The sequence below is a fragment of the Poecile atricapillus genome, chromosome 19 (assembly GCF_030490865.1).
Source record: "Poecile atricapillus isolate bPoeAtr1 chromosome 19, bPoeAtr1.hap1, whole genome shotgun sequence".
NCBI lineage: Eukaryota > Metazoa > Chordata > Aves > Passeriformes > Paridae > Poecile > Poecile atricapillus.
The window spans coordinates 7,792,664-7,818,260 of NC_081267.1; the positions used below are offsets into that span (position 1 = coordinate 7,792,664).

General features: G+C 48.2%; 1 long non-coding RNA gene and 1 pseudogene across 1 annotated transcript; one reads left to right on the forward strand and one right to left on the reverse strand.

Annotated features, from left to right (window-relative positions):
* LOC131586380 (uncharacterized) overlaps window positions 1-25,597 on the forward strand; it is a 585,722-nt pseudogene that overhangs the window by 319,438 nt on the left and 240,687 nt on the right.
* On the reverse strand, window positions 8,533-10,730 carry LOC131586427 (uncharacterized). Its single transcript, XR_009279135.1, has 3 exons — window positions 10,663-10,730; window positions 8,759-8,837; window positions 8,533-8,572 (listed from the first exon to the last, which is right to left on the reverse strand). It is a non-coding gene; the product is annotated as an uncharacterized LOC131586427 (long non-coding RNA).

Genomic DNA, 25,597 nt, shown 5'->3' on the forward strand with positions numbered 1-25,597 from the left:
GCCGTGGCTCCCTGGCAGGGCGCTCAGTGCCTCCTGCTCTGCTGCCTCGCAGGCTGCAGCTCCCTCCTGGTCTTGGTCCAGGGACATGGGTCCTGCGCCCTGGGCTGTGGTGCCATCTCTGGGTCTCTGCTGCTCTCCAGGCCTCCCGGGAAACGCTGCTCTGTTCCGCCCGATTCCTGAAGAGGAAGGATCTCCAGCAGATGCTGCGGGTGGATCAGAGCTGGAGGTTCGGCGAGGGCCTGGTAAGGGCGGGCTGGAAGCCCCAGCCCCAGGCTGGAGAAGCTCAGTGTGTGTGGCTGGCAGCTGTGCCCTGCCCAGTGGCGCACCCAGGGGCGCCAGCCTGTGCCCCACACGCTGCTCCCTTCCCTGGGCCCCGCGGGCTCTACTCCAGCCCCCTGTGGCCCCGAGCCGTGTGCCCATGGAGCCCCGGCCCAGCTGGCCTGTCGGGCAGGGCGGCACCGCGGCTCCCCGGGCAGCAGCCGGCCCTCTGCCCCCTCCAGAGCCCGGCGCCAGCGGCTGCTGGCCGGGCCTCAGGGCTGGGCGGGCACGGGAGGCCGGGGCTGGCCGCAGGCAGTGCCCGGCCGAGGGGCAGAGCCCGCACCAACCCTTCCCTCCTGCCGCTCTCTCCAGCTGGCACAGGACAGGAAGCGAGCGGCCGAGCAGCTGCGCCGGGCCCTGCCGTACCTGCAGAGCCCACAGGAGCCCCTGCGAGAGGCGGCCATCAGGTTCATCGGTGAGCCACGAACCCGGGCTCCCTCCCCGCCCCGCCGCAGCTCGGCCCCGGCCCCGGCTGCTGCCCCGGCAGCGGCACCCGGGCCCGGCGCCCTGGAGCCCCGGCTGCCCTCGGGGCTGCTGCCGGCCTCTGGCAGCCGTGCCCTTGGGCTGAGTCAGGATGCGGCAAGGGCCCGGGCTGAGCCCTGCCGGGGCGGGAGGGCGTGTGGCCACAGGGCTGGCAGCGCCGCTGGCAGGGAGCTGTGCCGCCGGGGCCCTGACAGGCTCTGTGTTCCCAGGGATGGCCGGGGAGCACCTGAGGGAGAAGAAGAAAGAGATGCTGCTCATTTGTGAGGGTGAGTGAGGGCAGCGGGCTGTCAGCGGGGCTGTCGGGGGGAGCTGCAAGCCCTGGCCTGGCTGTGGAGGGCTCTGCTCCCTGTGTGGATGAGGGGCGGCATGGGCAGAGCACACCGAGATTTCAGGGGCACGTGGGGCATTCGTGGCCGCAGCTTCGGGCTGATCCCCTCGGTCCCTGCTCCCTGCTGGCCATGGCAAGAGCCGGCTGGGATGGCCCTGGCAGGGGGCTCTCCGTGGGCCCCCGCAGGTCTGGGATCTGACCGTGGCTCTGTCCGTCTCTCTTCCAGCCCTTGAAGACACAGCATGTGACAGCAGCCTGGAGGTTGGAAGCCTGGCACTTCAGACTTTGTGCCTTCTCAGGGCAGGAGACCACGCTCCTATCTCCACCTTCCAGAGGCTGCGAGATCAGCTCCGCAGGGCATGGAGGTCACGGCCTCGTCTGTCGGGCCTCAGCTGGCTGCGCTGCTGGAGCTCTGCAGAGAGCTGATCTGGGAGGCTGTGTCTGCTGGGGCCACATGAGCAGCCAGCAGGGACTTTTTTTCCTTCAAGATTGTTCTTTTCTTTTTTGTTTTGCTTTAGGATGTATATAATGTAGGATATGTTATAATAGACAGACTCCCAGGAGCTTTCTTTTGCTGCCCAGGGTGTGTGGGGCATAGGGGAAGAGAGGGAAAAGGGGGCTTGTGCTCTGCAAGCTGCCCAGGCATGCAGTGGTGCAGGGAAAATGGCCAGAAGCCCCTTGGCCTTTGGTGGTTCTGCTGAAGCCACAAGCCCTGTCCCAGCCAGGAAGTGCCCTCTGTGTCCTGCTGCCTGTGTTGCTGCCTGGATTGCTGAGGGCTCTGTCATGATCCGCTAACACAGGCGGGAATCATGAGAGATTCGTTTGATCTCACAGTGCAAAAGGACACAAAGGGATTTCAGTTTAAATCACAGCAATAGTGCACTTTTATTTTAGTGCCAACAACAGGAGTTATAGCTGCTATGGTTTTTTGAAGGAAAATTGCTGTAGGTTTATGTGATTCTGGAAGGCCTCGAATTAAAGGGGTCATCATTTCACAGGTAATTGCATTGGTGATTCATAGCCAGTAGTTAATTTTCTGTCATGTATCATTTGCAAGCAGGCAGCTTTGTGCATGTCTTCCAGTAGTTGGTCAGGAGTACCAACTATAGCTCCAGGGTCTCCCCTTTCCAATGGATTAAGCCCTGCTGCCCAATGAGCTGTGTGCTGAGTTAGGGACCACGGGTTACATCTGTCTCCTGCTGTTGAGAAGACCCCATGTCCCCAGTACCCACTGGCTTCTTGTTCTGTCAGTCAAATCTGATCTCCTCCGGTGAGAGATGCAGTATGTGTTCTGTCTCTGACTCGTGAGGGAGATGCCCGTGCTCCTTTTTCAGCTCAGCCAATTCAGCAGCAGTGTACGGGATTTCTTTAGTGGTTGTATGCAAATCAAGATCTTCATCATTGATATGATTATATTCTGTTTTAATTAAAGGTTTCAAGCTAGGACAGCAGTGCTCCCCACAATTTTTCATCAGTTAGTTCTTTTTGAGGGTAAATTTGATTAATGAGAGGGGTTTCCCTCTCCACTGTTTCTTTGGTGAATAAGCATTCTTTGAATTTTTAACCCATTCCTCTCTTTGGGCCACTGGCAACAGATGGATCTCATTCCTTTCTTCGTCTAATTGTTTTTGCAAAATTTCAACTAGGTTTTGAAAGGAGTCCATTCTAGTTCTTTCCTCACCTTTTTGCTTAAAGCAAGTTTCTCTAGCTGCTGTAAGACAAGCTCCCAAAACTGAGCAGAGTATATATTTTTGCCGAATAAAAGCCTTTGGAACCCATACTGGAGGTCTCCTCCTCATCCTTGTCTCCACCGTGCGCCTACCAATATCCTTGTGCCGTGGAGCATTTGCTCTAAGCCACACCTTGGGTCACCCCGCTGCCGAGTGTCACAATCCCCTAACACAAGTGGAAGTTGTGAGAGGTTTGTTTGATCTCAGAGTGCAAAAAGGACACCAGGGGATTTCAGTTTAAATCACAACAGCACTAATGCACCTTTATTTTAATGCCAGCAACAAGAGTTATGTGATAGAGGAGAGAGAGAGAGAGAGAGAGAGAGAGAGAGGGAGAGAGGGGTAAAGAGCCAATGTAAAGAGAGAAAAGAGGGGGTTATAGCTACCAACAGACGAGACGGGGTCACCGGTGTCTTCTTCCATGTGGAGATCTGTCTTGAAGAAAGTAACTTGGAAAAGTCATTTTTACAGTCTGTTTCAAAGCAAGGGGCAGCTGGCCAAGAGGTGGGGAAATTCCTCGGCTATTGTGATGAGACCCCTTGCTCTGGGAAGCAGGTGTAAGGTACAGAACAGGCCGCTCCTTACAAGTCCCTGCTCAGCAGCAGGAATGAAGGCAGTGTACCTTGACAGCACAACAAGCACACCTGCAAACCATCACCTGGCAAGCTTCCACCTCAACCAGGCCAGAACCCCTGCACAAATTCCCTTGGGGTCTTCAGGGTCTCGGTCTCTGTTCTTGCAATGGTTGTGAGGCAGATGAGGGTAACTTCGGACTGTCTCTTACACCCTAGTAACCCCAAATGACACCAATGACCCCAAATTACCACAAATAACCCCAAATTACTCTAAAGGACTCCTCTGACCCCACACCTGACCCCAAATGACCCTTCTGGCCCCACACCTGACCCCACAGGACACAGACATTTACCCCCTGCTGAGCTCAGTCCTATACAACCCCAAATCCTTCAAAAATCTCCAAAATTTGACCCTGGGAACTTCCTGGATGAGCAGGGTCAGTTCCAGCGCAACGAGGCCTTTGTGCCCTTCTCGGCCAGTGGGCACCCCAAAAATCCCATAAATCCTTGGGGTGGGGTCCTAAATCCTTCTGGAATCCCAAAAATCCCCAAATTCCTTTGTGGAGGGGCCCTACATCCTTTTGGAATCCCAAAATTCCTCGGGGTGGGGACCCCAGACCCATTTGGGACCACCACCCCTGAAACCCCCAGACCATTTTTGGACCCCAATCCCAAAACTCCCAGACCCTTTAGGGACCCCCCAGACCCTTTTTGGGGTAGCCCAGATCCTTTTGGGACCCCAGACCCTTTTGGGATCCCATAGCCCCCAAAGTCCCCAGACCCCTTGGAATCCCCTCGGCCCTTTTGGAATCCCCAATCCCTGAAACCCCCAGCCCCTTTGGGACCCCAGCCCCTCTAGAGACTCCCAGCCCTTTTGGGACCCCCACCCCTTTTGGGACCCTCGGACCCTCTAGAGATCCCCAGACCCTTTTGGGACCCCTGACCCTTTGGGGTGGGGCGGTGCTGACGCCCCCTCCCCACAGGGCAGTGGCTGTGCCTGGGGGAGGCGCTGGCGCGGGCAGAGCTGTTCCTGTTCCTGACCTCGCTGCTGCAGCGCCTGCGGCCGCGACCCCCGGCACCCCCCGAGGAGCTGCCCACGGCCCCCCTGGAGAGCGGCTTCGCCAACATCGTGCCCCGCTTCCAGCCCCTCCTGCTGCCCCAATGAGACCCCCCCAAATTCCAGACTGCTCCCCAAATTCAGGAACTGCCCCAGGATCGGGACCCTTCCCCATGGATGGAAAATCTCCCCCCAGATCCTCCCCAGATTCCACTCCCAACATCCCCCTCGCTTCCAGCTCAGGATGGGGCTCTGATGAGACTCCTCCCCAAATCCCACCCCTGAGATGCCTCCCCATTGCTGGAAAATCCCCCCAGATCCACCCCAAACCCTCCCCTAAAATCGGGAATCCCCCCTGAGACCCCTCCCCAAATTCAGGATGCCTCCCCAAAATGCCCCTCCCCATCAATGGAAATTCCCCCAAAACCCAAAATATCATCCCCAAATCCCCTTCCTAAAATTAGAATACCCCTGGGACCCCAGAATTTCCCCCCAAAACCACCAAATTTCTCCCCCAAAATCCCAAAATTTCTCCCAAATCCCCCTAAAAACCCCAAAACCCCCATACCCCCCCAAAAGTCCCAAATCCTCCCAAGACTCAAAATCCCCCCACAAAACTCCAAATTTCCCCCCAAAAATCCCAAATTTTTCCCCAAAACCCCCAAATTTCTCAAAATCCCCAAAATTCTCCCCACCTCCCAAATTTTCACCCCAAAACCACCAAATGCTCCCAAAATCCCAAATCCCCCCTCAAGATTCTCAAATTACACCTCAAATCACCAAAATTTTCTCCCCCAAGAATCCCAAATACCTCCCCAAAAATATGGGGGGGTGCCCCTAAGCAACCAAATCCCTTCTCCCCAAAATTATCCCTGGACCCCGAATTCCCCCCAAACCCCCCAAATTTTCTCCCCCAAACCCAGTTTTTTTTTCCAAAATCCCAAATCCTCCCCTAAAAGACCCAAAATTCTCCCCAAAATCCAAAATTTCCCCCAAACCCCCAAATTCCCCAAAAATTCCTAAATTCCACCCCAAAACTCAGGAGATCCCGCCCAAAAAAACGGTGACCCCTCCCGAGAAGCCCCCCAAAATTGCAACTCCCTCCCCAAAACTCACCAAAAAACCTGAGAACATGAATTTTTTATTTCACATCTTTCATACTTTGGGTGGGGGGGAACCCCCAGAATTCCTGGGATTTTTCCCATTTTTTGGGGAGGGGGTTGTCCCCAGCTTTTCCAACACCCCCCAGGCGACCCCTTCCCAAAATTCCTGTGCCTCAGCCCCCCAAATTAAGTGCACATAAATAAAAAGAGAAAAAAAAAAATAGGGAGGAAAAAAGGTAAAAATAAAAAAAAAGAACCCCCCCCCAACCCAAATCTGGGAGAAGGGGGACAGAGGAAAAATTGAGGGAGGGGATGATTCCCCCCTAAAAAAATTGAGGGACCCCTCAAAAAATTGGGGGAACCTCCTCCAAAAAACCTCACATGCCAAAACCATCAAAAAATAGCAAAAAAAGGCAAAAAAAACATGAAAGAATTGGGGGAGAACCCCCCCCAAAAATGTATCAAAAATGGGGGACCTCCCCCTTGAATCCAAGGAATTTTTGGGAAAATTTTTTTCCCAAAAGCAATGGGTTTTTGTGGGTGGCAGGGGAGGAAAGATCCCCTCTAAATTCCTGGGGGTGTCCCTGAGATCCAGTGGAGGCACCTGGTCCTAGAGGGGGACAAAAAGGGCATTTTAGGGAAATTAAGGGAATTTTGAGGGATTTGGGTGAATTTTAGGGAATTCTGGGATTTTTGGGGGGGTCTGGGGGCAGGTCTCAATTTTGCAGGGTCTTGCGTTCTGGGGCCGCAGGATCATGTTCAGGGAGGCCACAGTTACCAGGAACAGGCATGAGACACCAACGAGATGGGATTCTGCTCAGGAAACCATTTATTCAGCTCAGGAACAAACTCAGATCCAGAGACAGTCCCAAACAGAGGCAGGGAGATGGGGTTTGAGAACCAGGGTGGAGTTCAAGGTCAGGGACCACTGGGAACACAGCAAGGGAGAAACCCCAGGGGCCCAAACCCAATCAGAAATCCCTGGGCTGCCTCCCCACGAGGGGTCCAGGGTGGAGTTTCTTCCTGGGCTCTCAGGGCCCAACCTCTGAGGCAGAGGGATGGAATTCCCTCTTGCCCACACCTCTCACTTTAAAAGTCTTCATTTGAAACTCAATCTTTGCCTCCCTGGGTGGGAGAATCTCACACAAAAACTCAGTAATGGCCTCCCGCTCCATTCATCATCCCCAAACTTTGGCTGTTTCATTGCAGACCCCACCCCACCTCCCCAGTCCCAACCCCAACCCATCCCACTCCTGCTGGATATCAAGACCCCTTCCCAATCCTTATTTCCCCCATTTCACACCTCCCAAACTCCATCGCACCCATCCTGCCCCACCCAATGCCCATCTCACCCCTCCTGATTTGCATCCCACTTCACCCAGTCCCCTTCCAACCCCATTCCACCTGATGCCTTCAGAAGGCTGACCTAGAACAGAGGCCGGACAGAGTTAAGAATAAAGTTTATTAGAAGAATTTAAATATACCATGGGCAGTACAAGAGCCTGGCAAGGGCTACACCCAAGATGGACCAAAAATGGTCATAAAAATGGGCAAGTGATCACAAAGTCCCACATTTTTAGAAGTTTAGGTTCATCTGCATATTTGGGTTCATTGTCCAATTACAGCTTCAGATGATGAAGTCCCATCCTTCTTGTTTTCTCTCTTCAGTCCACCCTTGTTTATGCTTTTGGGCCTGAAACTTGTAACAACTGTCCTTGGTATCAAGCTAGAAAAGGAATTGTTTTGTCTACCTACTCTGTGAAGAGAGCTCACTAACACTTAATAGGAAGTTCAAAGCTACAAACCAAGGCAGTGCAGTATATGAAAGATGTGAAAGCTAAAACTTGAGGCATCACACCCTGAGGGGCTGTGGAATCCAGGAATTCTGGGTGGGAATGAGTCCTTTTCAGTGGCATTGAGTGGTTTTGAGAAGACAGATTGAACCCTCTCATCTTTTTGAGTGCCAAGAGATGGAGAAAACTACAACAGATACCCCCACAATCCCCAAGTCCTCCCAAGTATCTCCTTGAATCCCAGATTCCCTTAAAGCACTAGTGAAAAGTGAGGCTTTAGATGCCTTTGACGAATTTGTAGACTTTTACCCCAATTTTGTCTGTTTTAAAGGGATGAAGATGAATCAAAAGACAGAACCAAAATAAAATGTCCTCCAGCCCAGTGTGTTCCCAATGCAGATCACTGGGAACGTGGGTCATCAGGGCTCTGCCCAACGTGGGTTCTCTGATGGAGGATGGAGCTGGAGCAGAACATGAAGCTCTTCCTGCACTTGGGGCACTCACAGGGCTTCCCTTACTGGTGCCTCCGCTGGTGTTGGGTCAAGGTAGAGCTCCTGGAGAAGCTCTTCCCACACTGAGAACACTCATAAGGCCTCTCCCCAGTGTGGATGCGTTTGTGGTTGATGAGGTTGGAGTTGTGCTTGAAGCCCTTCCCGCACTCGGGGCAGCGGAAGGGCCTCTCATCCGTGTGAATTCGCTGGTGCACGAGGAGAGTGGAGCTGATCCGAAACCTCTTCCCACACTCACCACACTCGTAGGGCCTCTCCCCACTGTGGATGCACTGATGCGTGATGAGTTGGGAGTTGAAGCTGAAGCCCTTCCCACATTCCCCACACTCATAGGCCCATTCCCCAGTGTGGATCATCTGGTGGCAGATCAGTTTGGTGCTCTGGCTGAAGCTCTTCCCACACTCCAAGCACTTGTAGGGCTTCTCCCCATCCTGAAGCTGCTCATGGACCACCAGCTCAGAGCCCTGGCTGGATCTCCGGCCGCCTTCCCGGCACAGGGTGGGTCTTTCCTCCTCAGAGCACCCTGGGTTGGGTTTGGAGCCCCTCCTCCTGCAGGATCTCTGGGGATTTTCCTCCCCGTTGGATTCCTGTGCTGCGGAGCTGCTCAAAACAGCCTCTTCCACAAGGTTCTGCTGCGGGGATTTGTCCTCCCTGGTCTCCATCCTCAGCTTTTTCTCTGGGGGAGGAAGGACAAGGAGAGGATGGGATTTGCCTCCGTGCCAGAGGGAAGGGGAAGGAGATCCCCCCAGTGCGTCCCCGGCAGGACGGCGTCGGCAGCGGGGTTGTCCTGCAGCCGGGGGCCAGGCTGGGCTGGGAGATGGAGCAGGAGAGAGGGGGAAAGGGGCACTGACTTCCTCCTCACCTGCCTGGGTGTCCTGGGGCATTTTCCTCTTCCTCGCAGCCTTCCTCTCCATCCAGCCTAGGTTTGTGAATGAAAAATCCTGGTTTGGAGAAAAATACAATTCATGAGCACATTGGATTAGGGGGCTCATCCTGCCCACATCCATCTCTAGAAATCACAAGCTATCCATAAAAACCTCCAAAACATCAAGATTCAGCCCTGAAAATTCCTCCTAGGAGTTTCCCATCTCTGGTCTCTCCCCTTTTGGTGTTCAGTGATTCCCCCCATCCCAGCTGCTGGGGGTCACACTTGTACTTTGGGTCCCCTGTCTGCTCGGTCCCTGCCCTCCCCAGGCTGCTGGGAGTGCCAGGAATCTGAAAAGTTCCCCCATTTCCATCTCCCCACTCAGGGATGCTGGGACCCCCCAGTGTCCCCCCAAGGGGCATTTTCCGCTCAGCTTTGCAGTCCTTAAGTCACAAATATCCCCCCCCAAAAAACCCAACCCAGGGACCCCCCAGGATATCTGGGCTGAGCTCCCCCTCTCGGGGCACCTGTGGGATGGGGGGTGATGATCCCACAGGTGGGGGACTGTGAATTCAGGGAGTTCTTGACCTCTTGGTTCCTTCTCCTTTCCCTGATCTTCCTTTGTCCCTCCTCTTCCTGTTCAAGTGCATTTAAAAAATTATGGTCTGTCCCAAGGGAAGAACTCACCCTTGGTGTTGTATAAGGTTTGTCCCTACCTAACCTCCCTTTTCTTTTCCCTATCCCATTGGCTGTAACCCCCCTGTATCCCCTGGCCACCCCCTCCCCCAAGTTTAAGAGAGCACCCGAGGAATCTCAGCCTCTTTCTTGCCCCAGGCGATCCACATACAATAAACCCAGGACCACGTCTCGTAAGTCTGAGCCTTCTTTGTCTAAAATACCTTAGGTCCATGTTGGATATATTTTGAGACCCCTTCCCGCCCGTGTTCTGTGATGGGCGGACACATCCCCATGGGGGACAAGAATGAAGGGGTTTGTAGAGTATTTACAACATCTTCCTCCCTCTCCTCCCCTTCCATCCCTCCTCCTTCTCCTCCCTAACTCCACCTCCTTCTCCTACTTCCATTCCTTCTCACTCTCCTTCTTCATCCCTCCTCTTCCATCCCTCCTCCTCCTCCCCCAGGAGCAGTGACACCCTCGGTGCCCCGTTCCCGAACCCCTCACAGCCCACGGCAGGAGCGGGGATGGAGCCGGGACAGGTCGGGATGGGCAGCGCGGGGCTCTCCGCTGCTCCCACCCGCTGGGGACGGGGGGAACCCGGCCCGGGGAAAAGGAGAGGGAAACTGGGAAAATTGGGGGCTGCAGATCCAACCTGGGGCTGGCTGGGGACCCTGGCTGGGGACTGCCAGCCCTTGGGGCTGCTCTGGGGAGATGCGGGAGGGGGGAACACAGAGAGGGCTGGGGGATCCCAGGAGTGGCAGCACTGGCAGGGACTGGTTTGTACTGGGATCATCCTGGCAGTGGCTGAGATTCTACTGAGGGTGTACTGACATCATACTGGGATCATACTGGGATCATACTGGCAGTGAGTAGGAGCCTGCAGGGGGCAACTGAGACCAGTGAGGAACTGGGAATATGCCCTGCGCTCCCCAGAACCTTGAGATCAGCCCCCATATGTCCCATAAGTCTCCTCCAAACCCTTCAGGATCCCCAAGTGCCCCCTCTGCGCCCGTTCAGGACTCCCCAAAGCGTCCCTGGATCCCTGAATGCTCCCGACCCCACAGATTCCCCTTCCAGCCACTGCTGGGAATTCATCTCCCATCATCCCACAACACAGTTCCGCGCCCAAACCTCCTGCCGTGCCCCCCGCCCTAAAGAGCCCGGTTACAGCTCCCCAGGTTCCCCCCAAGTGCTCCCGAGCCGTATAGATTCGCCCCGATCACCTGCAGCCACGGCTCGGACGCAAAAGTTTTCTCCAAGCGCTTCCCCACACCGCCAAACGCGCCTTCCGAGCCACTTCCGGGACTACAGCTCCCATCATGCTCCGCGGCCCCCATAGAGCGCTATTCCAGCCGGGACTCCATCTCCCGTCATGCCCCGCGCCTCACCGGAACCCATTGGAGCTGCGCCTTCAACTCCCGTGATGCTCCGCGGCTCCGTTAAACCGTATTATACCGGCGCCTACAACTCCCATCATCCCCCGCGGCCCATAGATTCCCCGTTACAGCCCGCCAAGTGCCCGCCCGGACCCCAAAGGGCCCCCAGATTCCCCTCCCTGACCTCCAAGTGCCCCCCTGGACCCCCAAGTGCTCCCCTGGATCCCGAATTGTCCCACAGAATCCCTAAGTGCCCCTCCAAGTGCCCACCCGGCTCCCCAAGTGTCCTCCAGACCCCCAAGTTCTTTCTAAATTCCCGCCCCAGACCCAAAACTGCCCCAAATGTTCCCCAGAAAAGTCTCCATGGACCCCAAAGTGGTCCCTTTTACCCTGTCTGAGAAAATGATAAAAATGATGATCAAAGGACTAAAAATGTGTGTAATTATCATAAAGAGGGAGAAATAGTGACCAATTAATTAATGAAGGGAATTGTGGTACTTTGAACCGAGGACCGATAATGTTTTTAGTTGCTAAAAATGTATCAATTCTTTCATATAAATATAAAAAATTAGGTTATAAAAATACAGAATAATATTATTATTATTAAAAATATTTTTATTAATTAATTAGATTTTAAGTATAAAGAAAAATTATAAAGAGAAATATTTTCATTGTTTTGGGATGTCAGTCCCAGGTGGGCGATGTCAGACCTGCTGAGGCTCAGGGTGAGGAGCAGGTTGTCCAAACAGGGGCAGCCCACAAGGGGCTCTTTCTTCTCTGTGACCAGACCTCCTCAGGAGACATTTAGCATCAGGAGTGTAAAGAGTAAATCGTGACCTCCTGATCAGTACACAAAGATGTTTTACAGTTTGAACCGTAGAATGTTGTCACCGTAAGGTGCCTTCTTTGTTAATATACCTCATGTTGTGTCATGTTTGGTAAATACCAATGTTGTTGTACCAGCCTTCTTTGTTAAAATATTGTTATAAATGAAATTAGAATTTTCACAACTAGGCCCCTTTGGTTAATGGCAGTTTAATTAAAAATTAATACAATTTACTAAATTGAATAGTAATGTAGTATAAAAGAATATAGTTTAGTAAAATAATTCAGTTTAATAAAAAATTAAAATTTATATATATAATCTGCTAGACATTAAGTATGAATAAAGCATAAGCAAAACCGACCAGAGTACGGAGGCTTCCCACGCTGCCTCACATTCAAAACAAAGCACTTCAAGCTAAACTTATATACTGTATGCTTTTACATATTCATTAATATTTCCTGTAAGTTTCCTCCTATTTCCGATTTTTCTGACTTTACATCACTTTTCTTCACGGCGCATGCCTCACTTGTTGTTAGGGGGTCTTCGGTCTTCTTTTGGTGGTCTTTTGCCAAAGGCTTCTCCTCTTCCTCATTATCCTTTGGATAACCTTACAGGTTTACGTGTGTGTACTAAGCCTTGTGTTATGTTAGTCTACTAATTAGCCTTATGTTTACTAATCTTTAGGCCCAATGCCTAAATTTGTTCTAATTTTGGTCCATCTCAAGGCCATATTGGCCTTGAGACACCATTTATCTTCTAAACTATATCCTGTACCTTGAATTTGACATGTAACATCTGCAAAGGGGTACATCAGCTTTGTAACACTGATTCATGATTGTTTCTAATAATAACTTTAATAACAGTTAAAATTTAGTTAGCACGAACCAATTCCATTTATTACAACTGCAAATACCCCTTATGTCCCTTTTTATTGGTTTCCATGCTAACGGCCTTGCTTTCTTCCTTGCTATGGATAAACTTGTATTTTCTCAATTTCTTCTTTTGCTAACTCAATTGTTTGGCCTGTAGATCAGCTGCTGAGCCCATCCACATTCACCTCTTAGTCTTCAGAGGGAAACTTGGAGCACAGTGAGAATCTCCCAGTGTGCAAGAGGGTCCCTGTGTGCCAGCTGCAGCTGGGGCCTCAGCCATCTCCTCTCTCAACAGGTTCCTCTCTGCAGCTTTAAAAGTCCAGCCAAACACCTCCCTCAGGGACACCTGCACCACACATTTCACATCTCCATGCCCATACGTGATGTCCCTGTCACAGCTGCATTACCAGCTTGCAGCTGTGCAGATGCTGCCACCACCCAAAGCAAGGCCCTGTGTCCCTGAAGGGACACGCCCTGCTCTGTGGCCTGGACTGAAGGTGGGTCCCTCCTGCCAGGGCAGGGCCCAGCACAGCTCTTCTGTTCCAATAAAGAGATGGAGCTCTCACCCCAGTGTCTGGCTGGTACCACCAGCAAAGCCCACACAGCACCAGCCCTGGCTGAGCTCCATGTCCAGGAGCAGGCAGGGCTGACCATGGTGTGGGCAGGCAGGAGCCAGGCAGGGGCTGCTGTGACCAGCAGCGGGGCACTGAGGGGCTGGGGGAGTCTGTGTTGAGCATCCCTGGGATGAGGGCACATTTCCTTCAGTGGCATCACCTGGGCCTGGACCTCCTCCAGTGCCATGCCCAGGAAAAGAGGCAACCATCAAGAGCATCTCCTGGGACACCGCCTGACCAGCAATGTCAGCAGGCAAAACCAAGGTTTTGTTTAGCAATGACCCTTTGATGAAGTCAAAGATTTACATTAAGGCCAGACCAGTAGGACAGATGGGAGTACTTCCCTCTGGGAAGGGGCTCCTGTCACTTCACAGTCTCTATCCCCCACCAGGAACTGCAGAACTCCAGTCAGCCCCACTCCCCTCGCAGCCTTGTCAGGCCTGGAGCAGCGGAGGCTGAACCAGAGCCCTGTTACCTCTTCAAAAGCCAGAAACTAAAGAGAAAGAGAAATTCCCGGGCTTAAGTTTTAAAGGGTGATGTTCACAGGTATCAACTTTTCAATGGTCAAAACTACTGTCAGTTATCGCAAATGACCACTTATTGGCCAGGAGAAAAAACTCCCATCAGCCTCCAGCAACCTTAACTTTTTTAGCTGTTTATCTTTTTTACTTAAATGTCAATCTATCACACACCGCAGCAGTGACAGCCCCAGTGCTCCCCTCTCTGTGACACCACAGCAGTGACAGCCACAGTGTTCCACTGTGTGTGACACCACAGCAGTGAAAGCCTTGTCACTATGGGGTTAAATGTTTCTGAAAATGTTTCTTAAAACCATGAAGAAGTAGGCCGCAAGAATGTCTGGTATTAGGGATGGTCTAGCAAGCTGAAATGTTTACGGTAACGGGAACTGGTACTTGGGAATTCCAGAATACCCACCCAGAGATAAGATTTGTACATGTTCGTACAAGGATGAGCTAACTCTCATGAAGCAATATTGATAAAGCTAATCAAGCAATATTAATGAAGCAATATTAATGAGGTTGTTACAGTGATTACTGCTACAGCTGAAATTGTAGAAATATGTGCACTTTGGACAAAGATGATGGAGCTAGATTTGGGTTGCTGATACCCCTAGTTCCCGTGCGCTTCAATCAAGCACCTGCATATAATCAATCTGTGATTATGTGTGTTCCTGAACGCTAACATCAGCATCTCCCTGCACCCAGGGCAGCTCCCACCAGAGACCCTCCCCTGATTTAATTCCCAGTCCAGGAGCTACAACAAGCATGGGTGAAGTTCTGGGGGCTGGCAGGGAAATGTCACTGTAAGATCTTGCTGCACTTGGCTCTCGGCCCCTTCTCAAGAGCTTTGCCTTCAAGGGCAGGAACATCTTTTCCTTGCTGGGAACTGGAATTCCAGATTCTTGGAGTGTGTGCCATGCAGGACCACACAGACTGGGATCCATGGGCTGGGATTGCACAGACTGGGATTGCACAGACCGGGACCGTATGGATCAGCACCAGAGATTGGGATCACATGGACCGGGACCACAGGGACTGGGATGGCTGCACCGGAATGATGCAAAACGAGGCGGTCCTGCACCGCCCAGCGCTCCCTCCCAGTTCCCTCCCAGTTCCCTCCCAGTTCCCTCCCAGTTCTTTCCCAGTCCCTCCCAGCCTTTCCCAGTCTCGCCCGGGGGCATGGCCAAAACTGCCCGGAGTGAACGCAGTGGTCCCGGAGCCATCCCAGAGCTGATTCCGGTCCCGGTGTCGATCTCTGTCCCGGAGCTGTGGTGGTCCCAGTGTCGGTCCCAGAGCGCTCCCAGTCCCAGTCTTTGTCTCCATCTCACTCTCAGTCTCGGTCTCGGTCCCGGAGCGGTGCCAGTCTCAGTGCCGGTGCCAGGGCTGGTTTCAGTCCTGGTCTCAGTCTTGGCCTCGGAGCAGTTCCTGTCCCAATGTCAGTGCTGGTCCTGGAGTGATCCCGGTGCTGATCCCAGTGCTGGTCCTGGAGCGATCCCAGTGCTGATCCCAGTGCTGCTCCCGGAGTGATCCTGGTGCTGATCCCAGTGCTGCTCCAGGAGTGATCCCGGTGCTGATCCTGGTGCCGGTCCCGGAGTGATCCCAGTGCTGATCCCGGCTCTGGTCTCAGTCTCGGTCTGGGAGCGCTCCTGGTGTTGATCCCAGTCCCTGTGCTGGCCTCGGTCTCAGTCTCAGAGCAGTCCCGGGGCACTCCTGGAGCCGATTCCGGTCCCGGTGTCGATCTCAATCCCAGAGCGGTGCCGGTCCCGGTCTCAGTCCCGGTCCCGGTCTCAGTCCCGGTCCCGGAGCGGTGCCGGTCTCGGTGCCGGTGCCGGATTCAGTCCCAGTCTCAGGCCCGCTCTCGGTCTCAGTCTCGGTCTCAGTCTCGATCTCGGTCTCGCTCCCAGTCCCGGTGCCGCTCGAACCGAGCCCTTTTCGGGTGATTTCAGGTCCCTTTTGGGCGTTTCAGGCCAGGTTGGGGGATGTTGGGGCCCTTTGGGTGATTTGAGGCAAAACCAGCGACTTTCAGGGTGGATCTTGCACCATTTGGGAGATTCAAGGGTGATTTTAGGCCATTTGGAGTGAGTTTTACACCAGTTTGGGCATTTTTATGCCCTTTTGGTTACACTTTGGACACCTTGGGACGATTTTAACCTTATTTGGCTGATGTTAGGCCAAACCATGTGGATTTAGCACAGAGTTCAGGTCCCTTGGGATGGTTTTGCTTTTCACCTTTGTTTACCATAATTTCAGCAGTTTTACTCAATTTTTTTCTATTTTATTCATCAAAATCTTCATAAAAATTGCCCCAAATGTTCTCAAAATCCTACAAAATTCCAGAAAACATTCACAGTATTAAAAAAAAATCCCACAAAATTCCCTAAATCTTCTCAAAACCCTAGCAAATTCCAGAAACATCCCACAAAATCCCCACAAATTTCCACAAATTCTAAGAAAAATCCCACGAAATCCTTCAAGTCTTCTCAAAGTCCCACAAAATTCAAGAAAAATCCCACAAAATTCAAGAAAAATTCCAGAAAACTCCAAAGAAATCTCGAAAATTCAAAAAAAAACCCCAGAAAATTATGTAAATTTTCTCAAAATCCCATAAAATTATAGAAAAATCCCCACAAAATTGTACAAAAATACCAACAAATTCCCTAAATCTTCTCAAAACATTACCAAATTCCAGAAACATCCCACAAAATCTCCACAAACTTCCACACAATCTAAGATAAATCCCTCCAAATTCCACAAGTCTTCTCAAAATCTCACAAAATTCCAGCAAATGCACAGCATTCAAAAAAGCCCCCACAAATTTACAGAAAAATCCCACACATTCCGGAAAAAAACCACAAATTATTTAAAATTTTCAAAATCCCACAAAATTCCAAAACAATCCCAAGAAACTCTCTAAATCTTATTAAATCCCCACCAAAGTCCAGAAATATCCAGAAAAATCTCCACAAACTTCAACATAATCTCACAAAACTCTGTCAAAATTTTTCAAGTCTCCTCAAAACCCCTCAAAAATCCGCAAAAAACCCAGAAAATTCCACAAACATCCCACAGTATCTCATCAAAATCCCTTAAAATTCCCTAAATTTATCAAAACCCTACCAAATTCCAGAAACATCCCACCAAATCGCCACAAATTTCCACAAAATGTAAGAAAAATCCCACAAAATTTTTCAAGTCTCCTCAAAAGCCCACAAGATTCCAGAAAAATCCCACAAAATTATTAAAACTTTTGCAAAATCCTTCAAAATTCCACGAAACTCCCACAAAATCTCCTCAATATCCTACAAAATTGCAGAAAAATCCCACACAATTCCATAAATGTTCTGAAAACCCGAACAAATTCCGGAAACACACCAACATATATCCACGAAATACCACAAAATCTAATAAAAGTCCTTCAAAATTCTTCAAGTCTCCTCAAAATCCCTCAAGATTTCAGAAAAATCCCACAAAATTATTTGAACTTTTGCAAAGTCCCATAAAAATAAAAAAAAATTGCACGAAATTGCAAAAACAAAAACAAAACATCCCTAAAACTTCCCAAAAACCTAGCAAATTCCAGAAACATCTCAAAAAATCTCCTGAATATCCCACAAAAATCAAGAAAAATCCCACAGAATTGCAGAAATTTTCTCAAAACCCTACCAAATTCCAGAAACATCCCACAAAATCTCCACAAATTCCCACAAAATTCGAAGAAAATCCCACAAAATTCCCTAAATGTTCTGAAAAACCTAGCAAATTCCAGAAACATCCGACAAAATCTCCAAAAATTTCCACAAAATAGAAGAGAAATCCCACAAAATTTTTCACATCTTCTCAAATCCCACAAAACACCAGAAAATTCCACAACATTTCAAAAACAATCCCACAAACTTCCAGAAACATCTCACCAAATCTCCACAAATTTCCACAAAATCTAAGAAAAATCCCACAGAATTCCTCAAGTCTCCTCAAAATCCCTCAAAATTCCACAAAACTCCCACAAAATCTCCTCAATATCCCACAAAAATCAAGAAAAATCCCACAAAATTCCACAAAATCCCAAAAAATTGCAGAAATTTTTTCAAAACCCCACCCAATTCCAGTAACATCCCACTAAATCTACACAAATTTCCACAAAATCTAAGAAAAATCCCACAAAATTCTTCAAGTCCCCACAAAATCTCACAAAATTCAAGAAAAATCCTACAAACTTCCAGAAAACTATTCACAAAAGCCCACCAAATTCCAGAAACATCCCACAAAATCCCCACAAATTTACACAAAATCTAAGAAAATATCTCAAAATCCTCTTTGTCTCCTCAAAATCCCTCAAAATTCCACAAAACTCCCACAAAATCTTCTCAATATCCGACAAAATTCAAGGAAAATCCCACAAACTTGCAGAAAAATCCCACACAATTCCCTAAATGTTCTGAAAACACCAATTCCATTAACATTCCATTAACATCCCACCAAATCTCCACAAATTTCCACAAAAACCGTGAAAAATCCCACAAAATTGCAGAAATCTTCTCAAAACCCCACCAAATTCCAGAAACATCCCACCAAATCCCTACAAATTTCCATAAAATTCCAGAAAAATCCCACAAAATTCCTCATGTCTCCTCAAAATCCCTCAAAATCCCACAAAAATTGCACAAAATTATTTAAACTTTTGCAAAATCCCACAAAACTCAAAAAAAATCGCACGAAATTGAAAAAACAAAAAAAATCTCTAAATCTTCCTAAAACCCTACCAAATCTCAGAAACATCACATAAAATCTATTGAATATCTTAGAAAAATCAAGAAAAATCCCACCAAATTCCAGAAACATCCCACAAAATTGCACAAATCTTCTCAAAATGCCACCAAATCCCAGTAACATCCCACAACATCTCCACAAAATACCACAAAATCTAACAAAATACCTCAAAATTCTTCATGTCTCCTCAAATTCCTCAAAATTCCACAACGCTCCCACAAAATCTCCTCAATATCCTACAAAATTCAAGAAAAAACCCACAAATTTGCGGTAAAATCTGACACAACTCCCTAAATGTACTGAAAACCCCACCAAATTCCAGAAACATCCCACCAAATCGCCACAAATTTCCACAAAATCTAAGAAAATACCCCCTAATTCTTCATGTTTCCTAAAAATCCCTCAAAATTCCAGAAAACTCCCACAAAATCTTCTCAATATCCAATAAAATTCAAGACAAATCCCACAAAATTGCAGAAATCTTCTCAAAACCCTACCAAATTCCAGAAACATTTCACAAAATCTCCTCAGTATCCCACAAAAATCAAGAAAAATCCCACAAAATTCTTTCCATTTTCTCAAAATTCCAGAAAATTCCAGCAAAATCGCACAAAACCTCCACAGAATTCCACAAAATCTAAGAAAAATCCCTCACCAAATTCTTCTTGTCTCCTCCAAAGCCCTCAGAATTCCAGAAATATTTCACATCATCTCCTCAATATCCCACAAAAATCAAGATCCCACAAAATTCCAGAAAAATATACCACAAAATTGCCTAAATCTTTTCAAAACCCACCTAATTCCAGAAACCTCTCAAAATCTCCACCAATTTCCACAAAATCTAAGGAAAATCCAGGAAAATATAAGAAAAATCTTACAAAATTGCAGAAAAATCCCACACAATTCCCTAAATGTTCTGAAAACCCCACCAAATTTAAGAGACATCCCACCAAATCTCTACAAAATCCCACAAAATCGAAGAAAAATCCCTCAAAATTTTTCAAGTCTTCTCAAAATCTCTCAAGATTCCAGAAAAAAATCCCACAAAAATATTTAAACTTTTGCAAAATCCTACAAAATTGCAAAAAAATCCCACGAAATTGAGAGAAACTAAAAATCCCCTAAATCTTTCCAAAGCCCTACCAAATTGCAGAAACATCTCACAAAATCTTCACAAATTTCCACAAAATCTAAGAAAATACCTCAAGATACTCCATGTTTTTTCAGAATCTTTGAAAATTCCACAAAGCTCCCACAAAATATTCTCAATATCCTACAAAATTCAAGAAAAAACCCTACCAAATTCCAGAAACATCCCACAAAATCTCTACAAATTTCCACAAAATCTAAAAAAAAATCCCACAAAATATTTCAAGTCTCGTCAAAATCCCACAAGGTACCAGAAAAAAATCCCACAAAATTCCCTAAACCTTCCTAATACCCTACCAAATTCCAGAAACATCCCACCAAATCTCCACATAATCCCACAAAATCTAAGAAAAATCACACAAAATTCTTCAAGTCTCCACAAAATCCCACAAAATTCCAGAAAAAAATCCCACAGAATTGCAGAAATCTTTTCAAAAGCCTACCAAATTCCAGAAACATCTCACAAAACCCCCACAAATTTCCACACAATTTAAGAAAATACCTCAAAATTCTTCATGTCTCCTCAAAATCCCTCAAAATTCCACAAAAATCGCACAAAATTATTTAAACTTATGCAAAATCCCACAAAACCAACAAAAAAATTGCACGAAATTGAAAAAACAAAAACAAAAATCCCTAAATCTTCCCAAAACTCTACCAAATCCCAGAAACATCTCAAAAAATCTCTTGAATATGCCACAAAAATCAAGTAAAATCCCACAAAATTCCAGAAAAAAATCCCACAATTGCAGAAATCTTCTCAAAAGTCCACCAAATTCCATAAACATCCCACAAAATCCCCACAAATTTCTACAAAATCTAAAAAAAATCCCACAAAATTCTTCAAATCTCCACAAGATCCCGCAAAATTCAAGAAAAATCCCACAAAATTCCAGAAAAAAATCCCACAGAATTGCAGAAATCTTCTCAAAAGCCCACCAAATTCCAGTAACATTTCACCAAATCCCCACAAGTTTCCATAAAATCTAAGAAAATACCTCAAAATCCTTCATGTCTCCTCAAACTCCCTCAAAATTTCCACAAAACTCCCACAATATCTCCTGAATATCTGACAAAATTGAAGAAAAATCTTACAAAACTGCAGAAAAATCCCACACAATTCTCTAAGCGTTCAGAATACCCCACCAAATTCCAGAAACATCTCACAAAATCTCCACATATTTCCACAAAATCTAAGAAAAATACCATAAAATTCTTCAAGTCTTGTCAAAATCCATCAAGATTCCAGAAAAAAATCCCACAAAATTCCCTAAATCTTCCCAAAATCCTACAAAATTCCAGAAACATCCCACAAAATCTTCACAAAATTCAAAAAAATCTAAGAAAAATACCTCATAATTCATCAGGTCTCCACAAAATCCCACAAAGTTCAAGAAAAATCCCACAAAATTTCAGAAATCTTCTCAAAACCTCACTAAATTCCAGAAACATCCCACAAAATCTCCATGAATTTCCACAAAATTTAAGAAAATACCCCATAATTCTTCATGTTTCCTAAAAATCCCTCAAAATTCCAAAAAACTCCCACAAAATCTCCTCAATATCCTACAAAATTCCAGAAAACTCCCACAAAATTGCACAAATCTTCCCAAAACCCTACCAAATTCCAGAAACATCTCACAAAATCTCCTCAATATCCTACAAAAATCAAGAAAAATCCCCAAAAATTCCAGAAAAATCCCACAAAATTCCATAAATACTCTGAAAACCCTACCAAATTCAAGAAACATCCCATAAATTCTGCACAAATTTCCACAAAATCAAAGAAAAATCACACAAAATTCTTCAAATCTCCACAAAATACCACAAAATACCAGAAAAAAATCCCAAAAAATTCCCTAAATCTTCCCAAAAGCCTACCTAATTCCAGAAACATCCCACCAAATCTCCACATAATCCCACAAAACCCAAGAAAAATCCCTCACAATTCTTAATTCTCCACAAAATCCCACAAAATCCAAGAAAAATCCCACAAAATTGCAGATATCTTCTCCAAACCCCACCAAATTCCACAAACATCCCACAAAATCCTTAGAAATTTTTATAAAATTCCACAAAAATACTACAAAATCCTTCATGTCTCCTCAAAATCCCTCAAAATTCCATAAAAATTGCATAAAATTATTTAAATTAATGCAAAATCCCACAAAATTAAAAAAAAATTGCACAAAATTGAAAAAACAAAACCAAAAATCCCTAAATCTTCCCAAAACCTTACCAAATCCCAGAAACATCTCACAAAATCTACACAAATTTCCACAAAATCTAAGAAAATACTTCAAAATACTTCATGTTTCCTCAATATCCCTGAAAATTCCAGAAAACTCCCACAAAATCTTCTCAATATCCAATAAAATTCAAGAAAAAACCCTACCAAATTCCAGAAACATCCCACCAATTCTCTACAAATTTCCACCAAATAAAAAAAAAATCACACAAAATTCTTCAAGTCTCGTCAAAATCCCACAAGATACCAGAAAAAAATCCCTCAAAATTCCCTAAACCTTCCCAATACCCTAGGAAATTCCAGAAACATCCCACCAAATCTCCACAAAATACCACAAAATCTAAGAAAATACCACATCATTCTTTGTCTCTTCTAAATCCCACAAAATTCCAGAAAAATCCCACAAAATTATTTCCATTTTCTCAAAATTCCAGAAAATTCCAGCAAAATCGAACAAAATCTCCACAGAATTCCACAAAATATAAGAAAAATCCGTCACCAAATTCTTCTTGTCTCCTCCAAACACCTCAAAATTGCAGAAAAAATTCCCAAAATTGCCTAAATCTTCTCAAAACCCCATCTAATTCCAGAAATGTCTCTTAAAATCTCCACAAATTTCCACAAAATCTAAGAAAAATCCCAGAAAATCTAAGAAAAATCCCACAAAATTGCAGAAAAATCCCAAAAATTTCCCTACATCTTCTCAAAACCCCACCAAATTCTAGAAACATCCCACAAAATCACCCCAAATTTCCACTAAATTCCACAAAAATTCCATTGAATTCAAGAAAAATAGCACAAAATTCCAGAAAAATCCCACGAATTTTTTAAAATTTTTTCAAAATCCCACAAAATTCCAGAAAAGTCCCACAAAATCATTTCATCTACATTTGTCTTGGCAGTTGTAGATCTCGGCTGCTCTTGCCCCTCTTCTGCTTGCCACATAAATTTTAGCAGTACAACTAAAATTGCCTCTTCCAAACAGTGCTACCCACTGTGCTTTAGTCACAGGGAACTCAGGATTTTTGTTTCAGGCATCACGATCAGTAGAGATCAAAATGCTCCCAAGTCCCTGAGCACTAAGTCTAGGAGAATTAAACCCACACAGGTCACATTTGCAGTGCTCAAACACAGCCCTGTTGCTGCTGCTGCTGAAATAGAATCAACTGACAGAGGCCATCACAGAAATTACCTCTGCAGTGGCAAATAAAATTAAAAAATCCACCAGGAGAAAGAAATACCAGAACTTCCCAACTTGCTTCATTGTTTCTTCTGAGCAGCAGAAGAAAAAGGCACAGGGCACCTTTCAGGCAGTTCCACAAGCTCAGGGTTCTCATTTCATGGGGAATCTGAGATGCAATTGGCCTTCTTAAAAGGATAAAAGCAAAGGGAATGAATTGGGAATTATTAAGAAAAAAATCACCCTTCTTACACACAAAGTTCACCAAGTCATTCCCTGCATTTCTCCTTTTCACATTCTTTCTCTCATCCACTGAGAGGTCCAGCTTATCATGTTCTGGTGCTTATCATCAACTGATTGTGCTCTTGATTTCTACCACTGCAAGAGATGTAGAATCATCTAAACTGAACACAGATACAAACTACCTCTGTCAGCCCATCTTCACATTCCAGATCACTTTCCAGATGTCCATGGGGCATTTGGAATGATGAGCTCTCCACTGCTGGCTGCAGGCTCTGGAGATTCTTTCTCCACATTCAGCCAGGCTTGTATTCCCCAACAATTCCTGGTAGCCCATCATGTTTTCTTTGGCTAGAAGAGGAACAATGAAAACCTTACCAATGGCACAACTCCCCTGTCCACAAGGAAAAGAAAGAACAAGTTGTCAAGTTCTTCAAATATTTGTCCTGCTTTGCTGCAAGAGTTGTGCTGCATTCACAGTGTGGGAAGCCAAGAGAAGCTGCAGCTGGGGGCACATCTTGTGACAGGAGCTGCGCCTTGTTCTCCAGGACAGGTTTTTGGAAAGAACAGACAGGACTGGGGAGAAGATTCTGGGAAAATTGAAACAACTTTTTTAAGAAATGAAAATAAAATCCAAAGAAACAACCAATATGTTTTTTTCTATTTTTCTCTATTGATTTTTATGTTTCCCTTCTCCATCTTGCACTGTTTGTCCATCCCATTCATTCCAAATGGATCTCACCTCTAAGACCCATGACTTGGCAAGTTTTAGACACTGTAAAATATTCTCTATTTATTTTTATGCTCTCCTTTTCCATCTTGCACTTTCTCCATCCCATTCATTCCAAATGGATCTCACCTCTAAGATCTGAGACTTGGCAAGTTTTAGACACTGTAAAATACCATGAGCTACACCCAGTTTGACTCTCCCTGTTTTACTTGGAAAGCAATGCTGGAGACACAAGTGCAGTGCTTGGCTCAGGTACAAATTCTGCATTCAGGGAATGTGCTCAGACAGTGTCTGACCCTCAGCAGGGACAAGGCACAGCAGCAGCCAAGGGCATTGCTGTGCCCCTGTGCAGGAGTCAAGACTCTGGCTCTTGGCTCACCAGGGCAAAGATCCCGTGTTTAGCCAGGCTCAGGGGCTGCCCGGGGAGCGCGGGGCTCGGGGCGGGGCCGAGCGGGCAACGGACAAACGGACACGGGGACAAACGGTCCCGGTGCTTCAGTTGCAGCGGCAGCGGCGGCAGCAGCAGCAGCGGCAGCAGCGAAAGCAGCAAAAGCAGAGAATTTATCAATTCCTGTCTCTCCTCTCCCTCTCCCACTGTCCCGCACCCCATCACCGTCGCCTTTTTCCTGTGTCCCCTCCTCTTCCAGTTTCCCTCTCCCCGTGCCCACCCGGGCCATGCCCCCGGTCCGCCCCCGGCCCCGGGTGGGGCTGCCCCGTCCCCGGCCCCGGCCCCGTCCCCGAGCATCCCTCCGCGGTCTCCCCTCCGCCCAGCTCTGGCTGTGCTTGCGCGGCCGCTGCTGGGCGGGAATCATTGCCTGGGGCTGGGGCGGCATCGCTGCCCTTTGGCTCCGCCTGGCCCGGCCCCGGCCCCGGCCCCGGCCCCGGCCCCGGCTCCTCCCGGGGCCCGCGGAGGACACAGGCGGCGCGGCCGCTGCCGCCGTCTCCGCTGCGGCTTCCCCGGCCCGAGCTCCGCCGCTCAGCAGCGCGGCCGCCGGCCCCGAGCCGCCGCTGTCGCGTTCCAAAGAGCGAACGCCTGCGGATGCCCGGCCCGGGGAGGTCGGGGAGCGCTCGGGGGCCGTTCCTGGCCCCGGGCCGAGCACTGACGGCCGCGTCTCTTCCCCAGGGAAGGCGCAGGAGGCCCTGCAGCAGCGGTACCGAGTGGGTTCTCTGCTGGGACGCGGCGGCTTTGGCAGAGTTTTCGCAGCCACTCGGCTCTCGGACGGACTCCCGGTGAGCGGTGGGGCCAGCGGCGGGCAGAGGAGGAGGAGCGGGCGGAGGGGGCGGAGGAGGAGAAGGGGGCGGAGGAGTAGGATGGGGCTGGACACGGCAGGCGCTGAGCTGAATCCGCTGTTCCCTTTGGCTTACAGGTGGCCATCAAAAAGGTGCCACGGAACCGCGTCCGGCACTGGGGCGAGCTGGTGAGTGAGCGGGGCCAGCGGCAGAAGCCGGGGCGTGCCGGGCGGGGATGAGCCGGGGCCCGGCAGGGTGGGAGCTGCCAGGACACCTGGAGGGAGAGCGGGCATGGGGCCAGCGGAGGGCACAGAGCATCCCGGGCTGGCTGAGGGCTTCCCGAGCCCTGGCACGGCCTCAGCCCCACTGACAGCACCGTGCTCCTCCCGCAGCCCGACGGCACCA